General features: G+C 61.0%; 1 long non-coding RNA gene across 1 annotated transcript; it reads left to right on the top strand.

Moving 5' to 3' along the window:
* Nucleotides 1–409: 409 nt before the first annotated feature.
* LOC146598398 (uncharacterized) lies at nucleotides 410–7,751 on the top strand. Its single transcript, XR_014895268.1, has 3 exons — nucleotides 410–944; nucleotides 4,540–4,597; nucleotides 5,761–7,751. It is a non-coding gene; the product is annotated as an uncharacterized LOC146598398 (long non-coding RNA).
* Nucleotides 7,752–9,119: the final 1,368 nt, after the last annotated feature.

A 9,119-nucleotide genomic window follows, 5' to 3' on the forward strand; every position in this document is an offset into this window, starting at 1 on the left:
TTTGTTATATCCGCTTGCAGCTCTCATGCGCTCAAGGGGCTCGGTGCCTCTGCAGAGCGGGGAAGGATTTGGAGAACGCGGCCGGGTCGTTTGCAAACTTCTTCGGGCACCACGCGTGCTCCAAGGTTTCCTCTTTAAGGTCAAAGAGGACTCCGGGCTCGGAGCGCGCCTTCGAAGGCCCGGAAACGGGCTTTGCACAGAAACCCGCCAGCGCGGCGAGCCCGAGGCTTGCTCCTCGCCTCCGCGCCCCTCGCCGAGCAGAGCCGCGCGTCCCCCCCGCGCGCCGCCGCGGCGGCTGCCGGCTCGGATCACCGCAGCCGGCTGCCTTGCTTCCTCTGAGCCGGAAACGAAAAAAATCACTGCCGTGCTCTGCGCCGCGCCGCATCGCGGACCGTGCCGCGGGGGCGTCCAGCCCCTGCGCCCCGCGTGGGGCCGGAGCAGCCGCCGGTGCCGGCGGCAGAAAATATCGCGGCCCCCTCAGCTTTTCCCGAGCTTTTCCTCCTCGTTTCTCAACCCCTGCTTGCTGCCACGGGTTTCCCAAGGGACCGCGTTTCCCCAGCAGCCTCCCGGCAAAAAACGCTTCCCTAAGAACCCGGGAATGAGGGAGAAAAAAAAAAAAGCAAGAAGAAACAACCGCCTTGTTCTGCTGCGAGGAGCTGGCGCTTTTTCCAGTCACAAGGGCGAGCTGAAGCAAAACTTTCCATACAGAAGGGGGGGGGGAGAGAAAAAAAATAATAAAGAAAAAGGCCGAGCGAAACGGAGCGCCGTCGTTGCGCCGTGTCGCTCCTTCGGGGAGCAAAGCGGCACGTGCGCGGAGCGCGGTTTAATCGCTCCCGGGGGGCGGCAGCCGCCCCGTCCCCTCCGGATGCGCCCGGGCAGCGACGGGCCCCGGCCGGCAGCGCGTGCGCTCCCGGGGAAACGGCAACCCAGCGCCTAAAAACTCGGTAAGTCTGAGCAAAGGAGAAGGAATCGGAAGGGAAGCTGCCGCACCCGCGCAGCGCCGGCGTGCCGGCACACCGGGATCCCGCTGGAGGGTCTGGCGCGGATCGGGACGCCGGTACCTGTCTGTCTCCGGTGTCAATCGGCCTTTGCAATCAGCGGGTTCCTTCCAAAATCCCGGCCCCAGGTTCCTCCCAGCAACGGGGCCCTTGGTCCCGCTTCCGCTACGTGATTCACCCCGAACGCTCTCCTTACTGCTCCCATTAGTCACGCTGACATAAATTCCTCTTTGACCAAATGTTAGATGTTTCTCATCAACTCCGCACAGTCCTGATGACTCGTGCCCTTAAAAACGGATCCAACCTCCTCCTTTCGCCCCCCCTCGTCAGGCATCGGCCGCGCGTGCCGCCTCCGGGCAGAGCTCGGCGTCGAGGGGGGGGTTGTGATGGGAAGGCTCGGAAAAGCCCGGGACAAGGGTCAGGAGGTTTATTCCAACACAAGCACCGACAGCAGGTGCTTGTCGGCAGCAGTTTGTGCTTTGCATCGTGTCTTCACGGCAGCGCAAGGTCAGGAGCTCCTGTATTGCTCTGCATTTGAGCAATGGGAAAATATATATATATATATATATATATATATAAAAATACATACATGCAGCATCAAGCAGTCTCAGCAGCCAGGCGGAGCGGGGAGGGTGCAGCCTGCCCGGTTGCAGAGCAGTGCTGCACGGGGCCGGGGCTCCTCCGCTCCGGCATCCCGGCCGCCGGGACTCAGCCTGGCAAAACCGGCTGCCTGGGAATCGAGACCCATCGAGACCCGCGGGCTGAGGCTGGAGACCTGGCGCAGCCGCCCGCAACGCCCGTGGCAGCTTTCCGGGGCAGGTTAGGTATTTTAGGTGTTGCTTGCAGAGATGGTGTGGGAAATGCAAGATTCCCCTCTGCCCTTGCAGTGACCCTTCCCTGGGAAGCGGGTTTGCTGGGAGCAGACTCCATATCATTTCTGGAAAGCAGTGTCTTGAGTAAACTATTTATAAACTGAATTTTATTTCTTTCTTTTTTTTTTTTAACTCCTGAAATTGAGCCATAACTTTAGACAAACAGAAGGAAATAAGATGCAGGCAAATAAACTCAAGCAAAAATAAATCTATGGGCAGCCTAAACGTGCAAAGCAACTGGTGATGCTGGGAAGAGTCCAGTTTTGGAGGCATCTAGGCCGGGACCGTTAAAGGGCCCTGCCAGGAGGCTTTGAGTGGCCAAGGGGGCTGGAGATATTTCGTCTTGCTGGTTCATATGAGGGCAAATCCTTGAGACTATTTGCAGCCTGGCGTTTGGAGGAGCGCGGCCGGCGCCGTGCCTGACGGTGCAGCGCTTTTGGGGTGCCGCAAGCGTGGTCCCCAAAACCGCTCGCCTGCCTGGGAAAACGCCGGCTGCCAAAGCCGAGCCGGGGCGGGCGATCCCGGGCCGAGGCTTCCCGGCGCGTCTCCCTCCCGGCCGTTCCCGGTTCCCCCCAGCGCCCCTCAGCCCTTCGTTCGGTTCTGCCGCTGGCACGAGCCCGCGGGAACGAGGGCCATAAATCACCCGTGGCGCTGGGAAATAAAACTCGTTATTGTGATGAATGAGGCTTTATTTCTCTTTTAAGAAGAGGGATCACGAAAGACTGCGGCAGGAGAGAGCAGGGGAGGGGCGATGTCACGTTTTCAATCTTTGACAAGTTAAAGGTAATAAAGCTAATTGCATGAGAGCCATTTTAAAGAGAAAGGGGGAAAAAACAGGTGTTTGCTGTGCATGCCTTGCTGGGGACACGCGAGCATCTGCACATGATCAAGGCTTTAGTTAGCAAGCGCACCTTGGGCTAGCCACAGGGCTTGTGCCGAGGGGAAGCATCGTGCCAAATGACTTCAGGATTTGGCCCGGGGCTCAGGGATGGGAGCTTGTATTAATTAGGCAGCAATGATCCAAGTCACAGGGCATTTCCTGGGGATTAACGACCCGCTGGGAGGAGTTAATGGCTCGAGATGCATCCAGAAATCCTATTTACCCCAGCTAGTGCTGACTCCCAGCGCACACCCTGTGCCAAGGGCAGCACCACCATCTTAAGGCTTTTTAGAAATTATTATTAATAAGAATATTAAAGGGTTGGGAATGGATTTTTCTTCCTGCCGTAGTACTGCAGCAGTATTGCTGCCTGCAGGGCTCTCGGGGGAGGACAAATGCCCCCGGCGCTTGGCCAGACCAATTCTAATTTCATCGCTTTGGCTGATGCCGGGGAGAAGTGGTGGCAGCATTCCCACCGCCCGCCGCCTGCCCGGCTCCCAAGGGCCACCGAGCGGGGCTCGGAAAGGCTCTGTGCTGGGATGGGGGGGGGGGATTTTCTTCCTTCCTTTTTCAGCAGAAGGGAAAAGCCCCTGGCTGGGGCAGGATGCTCGGGGCAGGATATTTCGGGTTCCGGCTCCAGGACCGTCCTCTCCCAGGCGCTGCTCCTCCCGGCACTCCTCGGCGTTGCAGGCAGCCCCTCTGCGCTTGCCCGCTGCTGTGGGCTCGCCCCCTTCCCCTGCCAGGAGCATCCCTCGCCCCCAGCCCTGGTGCCCCTCGAAATTGCCGTTGCTCTCCATTTCGAGCAGGGCCAACACGGGCTGCTGCAGGGCCGGTCCGCCCAGAAAATGCAGCGTTAAAGCCAGCAGGAGCAGGTGGGCAGGAGGCGAGCTGGAGCCGAGCAGGATGCGACCACTCGGCGATTAGCACTGCAAAGTGTTTTAGGGTTGTCATGGCAATGCAAGAGCCCCACTAATCCTTCGGGTTTTCCTTTCTTCAAAGGGAAGCAACTTCGCAGCACGCTTCGGCGGGTACCTGGCTACGGGCGCGAGCGGCGCGGCTGGGTGCTTTCATCTCCGCGCCGCGCGTCCTCCCACGCGCGCGCGCACCCGCTCCGGAGCCGGCGCGCAGCCGAGCTGCTGGAGGAGGGGGAGAGCTGGCGGCTCCCACTCTCCGCTGCCGCGAGGGAGTGGGCAAGCCGGCCGCACCGGCTCGCAAAGGCCGCGCTCTCCGGCGTTATTTGTGGGTGTTTATTTGCGCTGTCCCCCTGGCCGGCGGGAGCGACCCAGCGCAGCGCCAGGGTTAATGCCGGATGCAGCTTTAGGGGAGCCGACAAAGGATGCTCGGGGAAGGGAGCACCCCAAAGCCACCCTGCTGATGTATTGCTCCCCAAAGCACCCGCCGCCGGCCGCCAGTGCACCCCTCTTGCTTCCCCTTGCAGCCAGCAACAGCAACCCGGGTGCGGGCGTCTGCCCCCCCGGGAAGGAGCAGACGGCAGCGGCGCGGGTACCGTGGCCGAGAGCATCCCGCCCGGCGAGCGTCGTCGCTCTCCAGCCCTGTAATCGCCTCTCCGGAGCTCCCAAAAGGGAACTGGGCGCTTCGCGAGCACCCAGGGACCCTCGCTGCCCTCAGCGGGACCCTCCTCGCCGCCGCCGCAAACGCACCGCTGCTCGCCGGCTGCGGCCGGGAGCGCTCGCCGGCTCCCGAGCTGCACGTCCCAGCCTCGCTCCCATTACTGGAAAGTTTTACAGCTGCTCGCTGTTTGTGATTAATCATTTTGTTTTAATTGCAGCTCCTCTGGCTGGCAGCGGCTCAGCGGGGATTTTATGCCTCTTGGCTGCTTCCCCCAGGTATGTTCCAGGGCTGCCTGATTACGGAGCGCCGAGCGTGACGGGCGCTGCCGAAGCGAGCGCGGGCGTCCGGCAGCGTGCGGGCTCGGTGGCGCCCGCGCCCTCGACGGAGCCCGGCCCCTCTCCTCCCAGGACCCCGCCGCGGCAGCCCGCATTTGCAGCAGCGGCAGCCCCGGCCGTGCCGCACCGCGGGGGGACGCGGGGCCCCAGGGGTGCCCTGCGCCCCCGAGGCGCTCCCCGCGGACGGGGAGGTGCCTCTGCAAAGGCTGGCAGCGGGCGGAGGAAGGGCAAGAGGCGGCAGCTGCCGGGCATCGTTCAGCGGCACTGTCGCCCGCCGCGGGAATGAAATGCAAGCGGTGCCTTACGTAGGCGAGTAAAAAACGCCCAGGCTGGGGTACGCCGAGGCCACCGGGGCGAGCGCGGCCCGGCCTCCGCGCACGACACGGCGGCGGGGCGATCCCGGGCCCTTCTCTTTTGTGGGAAATGATGACGTTGGAAAATGCAATTCTGGTCCAAACAGTGCTCGGGGTTTGCTCGTCAGCTGGGGAAACCAGCAGAGCCGCTGGCATCCTCCGGAGCGACCCGATTATCCCTCGCGGCGTGCTGCTCGCGCCGCCCTTCCACCTCGGGGGCGGAGGTGAGCAGGGATTTTTTGCCACCTCCTTGGAGCCTCCTGTGCAGGCTCCCAGCTCTGCCGCACCGGCGCCGCCCGGAGCAAGGAAACCCTTCCTGACCTCATCCAGCCTCGGGAGCGCGCGGATCGGCTTCCCCGATGCAGAGCGTCCCCAAAGCGGGTTTCACTGGTGACCACTTCAAGGGTCTTCGGGGCTCGGAGCCGGCGGGCTTCCTCCTCCTTCCTCGGGAGACGCAACGGCGCTTCACAGTCCCTTGCACGCCCAGCTGAGTCGAAGCCACGTATTTCTCGGCTCTGCCCCCCGACGAAACTCCAGCAGGCAGAAGTTTGGGGTTGGGGACCGGCTTTATCGCAGGAGGCTGCACTCCTGCCGGGACCCCTTGGGCACCCGCGCGGCCCCGGGCGCTGCTCAGAGACCGCCTACACCTCGCCTGCGTTTCCACGCGGAATAACTGAAAGCACATGCAACGGCCACAAATATTTAATAGCTTGTTCATCAAAAATTTACTCATTAATGCTGTCATTACAGGAGCGCCGGAGAAAAGGCGGTGCGGAGGCCGGGGCGGGGACCCCTCCGCCAGCAAGCGGGCGGGCTGCTCCGCTCGGAGACCTGGAGCCTCCGGAGCCACCGGGAGCGACGGCAGAAAGAGATATAAAAGGCCGCCCTACTTAGCAGGGTTTATATAAGGAGGTTGTCTCCATGGCAGGGTAGGAAAACAGACGGATATTGGAAGCGACGCGTTGCGCACGTTCCTCGCCGGAGCATCCTTATGGACGGGTGGCGAAGCAGCACCTGGAGCAGCCGCCGAGGCGCTCGGGCAGCCGGGGAGGCTGCAAATTAAAACGAAGGACTGGCAGGAGAGACTCCCCGCGGAGGCAGGGATTTCAGAGCAGAGGCTTTGGGAGACGCAGCTTCCAGCCCACCCACTCACTGCACGGCTCGGGCCGGTCCTGGACCGGCAGAGCCAGGTCCCAGTTTAGCACAGCCCCTTCCCGCCCGGGCACGGCCTCACTGCCCCCTCCCCGCTCCCTCTGCGCCCGCCGCCGGGCCGGGGCGGCCGGGGGCTCCCCGTGGACCCACAGCCCCCACCGGGGGCTCTCACGTCCGTCCCCTGTAAGCTCCCCGTCCATTTTCATTACAAATCCTTTGGTATTTATGCATCGGCCTTGCCGGCCAGGCAGCTGTCCATCTGGCCGCACGCTTGTCTCTCTGTCCCGCTGCATCCATCACTCTGCCCATTTCTATCTATCTTACACCCAGCTGCCTTCATTTTTCATCGCATTCCTTCGAGTGCCTTCGGACGGATTTATCCATCTCACCCTCTCCCATCCATCTCCCAGATGTCTGCCAGGGGGTGCGCGGAGAGCATTGCCTCCCCGTCCGAGCACCGCTTGCAGCCTTCTCCAGTGGCTCCCGCCCCACCACCCCGGCTGACCCATCAGCTGCGAGGCCGAAGCACAAAACAGCGCTTCCTCGAAACTCCCCGGGGCCGCGGGTGGCTGACACCAGTGCGAGGTGAGGGACTGCAGAGCCCGTTGGCCTCCAGGCGACCGCCTCGGCCCCGCGGTGGCCAAAAAGCAGGTGGATGCTGAGGATCTGGCTGGGGGAAAAAAGGTGGTTTTGAGGGGCCGGCTGGCTTTGCGACGGGTTTGCCAGGCAGCAGGCAGTCCTGGATGGAGGTGTCCTTGCTGCAGCCTTTGCCGAGGAACCGAGGGCAGCATCTCCTCTACCTCCTCCCAGCTTAGCAGGTCAGCTGGAGCCCAGCACCACCACGTGCTGTTCCTCACGTCTAGATGGAGAAAACAAGGGGCAGCCTAAAATAAGGGAGAGGCTGGAGGCTTGAGCTGCTTGGAAATGATGATGGGGAGACAAAGAAGGGGCCTGGAGCCATAAGACGCCCAGATAAGGAGACAAAAGAAAGAGAGTGGGTAAATCTCAGTGACTCACAGAGGTGGGACAGGATGCAATCACTGCCAGCTCCCAGCCAGCTCACTGGTGATGAGGCTTTGATGGCCCTTTTGCACTCAGCTTTGCAACTTTAATTGCTACAGTTTGGGTTAAGAAATGCTGTCTTTGAACACTGGTAAATGCATCCCAGCGGGCAAAGCACAGGGTGGTTTCTGCGTTTTGTCATGCTGCAGTAAGAGATGAGACTTGGACTCCCCACCACGCTCCTTCATTAAGCAGGTCTCTCACAGTGTCTTCAACCCTATGCAGCACCAGACGTGCAGGAGCCGTGCCACCGTCCATCATGACCCATCCACATTGCCCCCGAGCACAGATCACAACAAAAATCTGCCTCCAGCTCAAAGCCTTCCTCTTACGCAGAAACCTGGCCCCACTAAAAGCAGGGCCCAGAGGCACCAGGTCCCTGGCACACAGCCCATTACCGGGTGATGGTCATTGCTTGACTCAGCCTGGACCAGTCACTAGGAGAGCTGGAAATAATTGCCCGTCACCAACCTGAGTCATCGGAGCTTCCCCTATCAACAAGCAATAAACAGCCAGCTTAGAAGTTGTCCTAGTTTCTCTTGCTGTTTACAATCTTCTTCTACCTTCAAGGGTTTGTGTTGCTCCATTTTTTAATGTAATTTTACCAGCTATTAGCCCAGAATGCAGCTTATCTCTTCTGTCACTTAGCACGTTTTTTCCTAAACATCTTCATTTGTCTTGTTCAGAGAAACCCTAAAGCTGCTTCTGCATCAAGGGCACCACTGGCTCGGTCCCGATGCGGTGACCTGGCCGCAGGAGCCCGCACGGAGCTTGCACGTCGCCGAAGCAGCCGCAGCACGGCCGCCCGGGAAACGGCCCGCAAGCAAAGGGCGCTGCAGGGCTTTCTCACCTGCGGGCTGGGGATTTCCGTGGCGGGGTGCAGAGTCAATTCATCTTCAGCTGGATTGCATTAGGAGGAAAAATTAAATGCTAAGGCACAGAAACACTTTTACTTCCTTAAAGGCTAATAATAGCGCGCAGCGGTGCCTTCAGCCAAAAGGCTGCACGTGTTGCCCAAGCCCCGCCGGGCGGGCGAGGGGGGCGAGCGGAGAGCCGGCGAAACCGCGGCCGGGAAGAGCCCGGTTTTCACGGGGGAGTTAGCAAACGGCTCGTGCTCTCCTCGCGCCCCATCCACCCCGCGGCGGGGAGACCCCCGCCCTCGGCCTGCAGGAGCGGACCCGGGCCCGGCGATCCCCCCCCACCCCTGTTTCGAGGGTCTCTCCTTTCCAGTTGAGCTGATGAGGCGCTCTGCTGCCTCCTCCTCAAAACAGATCATCTCTGATACCCAGTGACTAATGAATGACTCCGGCGACTAATTGCAGGCATAAGTCAACTCCTAATTAGAAACAGATTTAGGGAAGGAGCGTTAGGAGAGCTCTCCGGTTGCCTCTAGGTGAGGGTGACCCAGGATGCAGGACTTTTTCCAGCTGGTTTTATAGACACCCAAAATCCCCTCGAGGGCCTGTTTCTCCTGCTGCGCTACCTGGACCTGCGGTCTTCTGCCTCCCCGGGACGGGCATTTGGCCCAAGGTCCCGTATTTAGTTCACAGACCGCTACAGCATCTTCCCTCTTCTCTCCAGCTGCTCTTCTGCTCCTTCTCCGGAGTCTGTCCTCAGCAAAACTGTGCCGGATGATGCTTGAATCACCGATGAGCTGTTATTTGTATCGCGTTGTGCCTGGAGACGGCTCCCTCGCGCCAGGCGCTGCGCGTGCCTCCCGCGGATGGCCGCTGACCTCCTCGTGCTTGCAGGACCCCAGCGCCGGCACGTGCCCGGCGCAAAACCAAGCGCGACTCCTGCTCGGAGGCGACAGTGCAATGCCGGAGGCGACGCTCCTCCTGCAAGGCTGACCGGTTTGGGACAGGCGCCGTTGAGATGCAGCTGGAAAAAAAAAA

Source organism: Rhea americana, unplaced genomic scaffold, assembly GCF_003343005.1.
Source record: "Rhea americana isolate MKP2758 unplaced genomic scaffold, rheAme1 scaffold_163, whole genome shotgun sequence".
Taxonomy (NCBI): Eukaryota; Metazoa; Chordata; class Aves; order Rheiformes; family Rheidae; genus Rhea; species Rhea americana.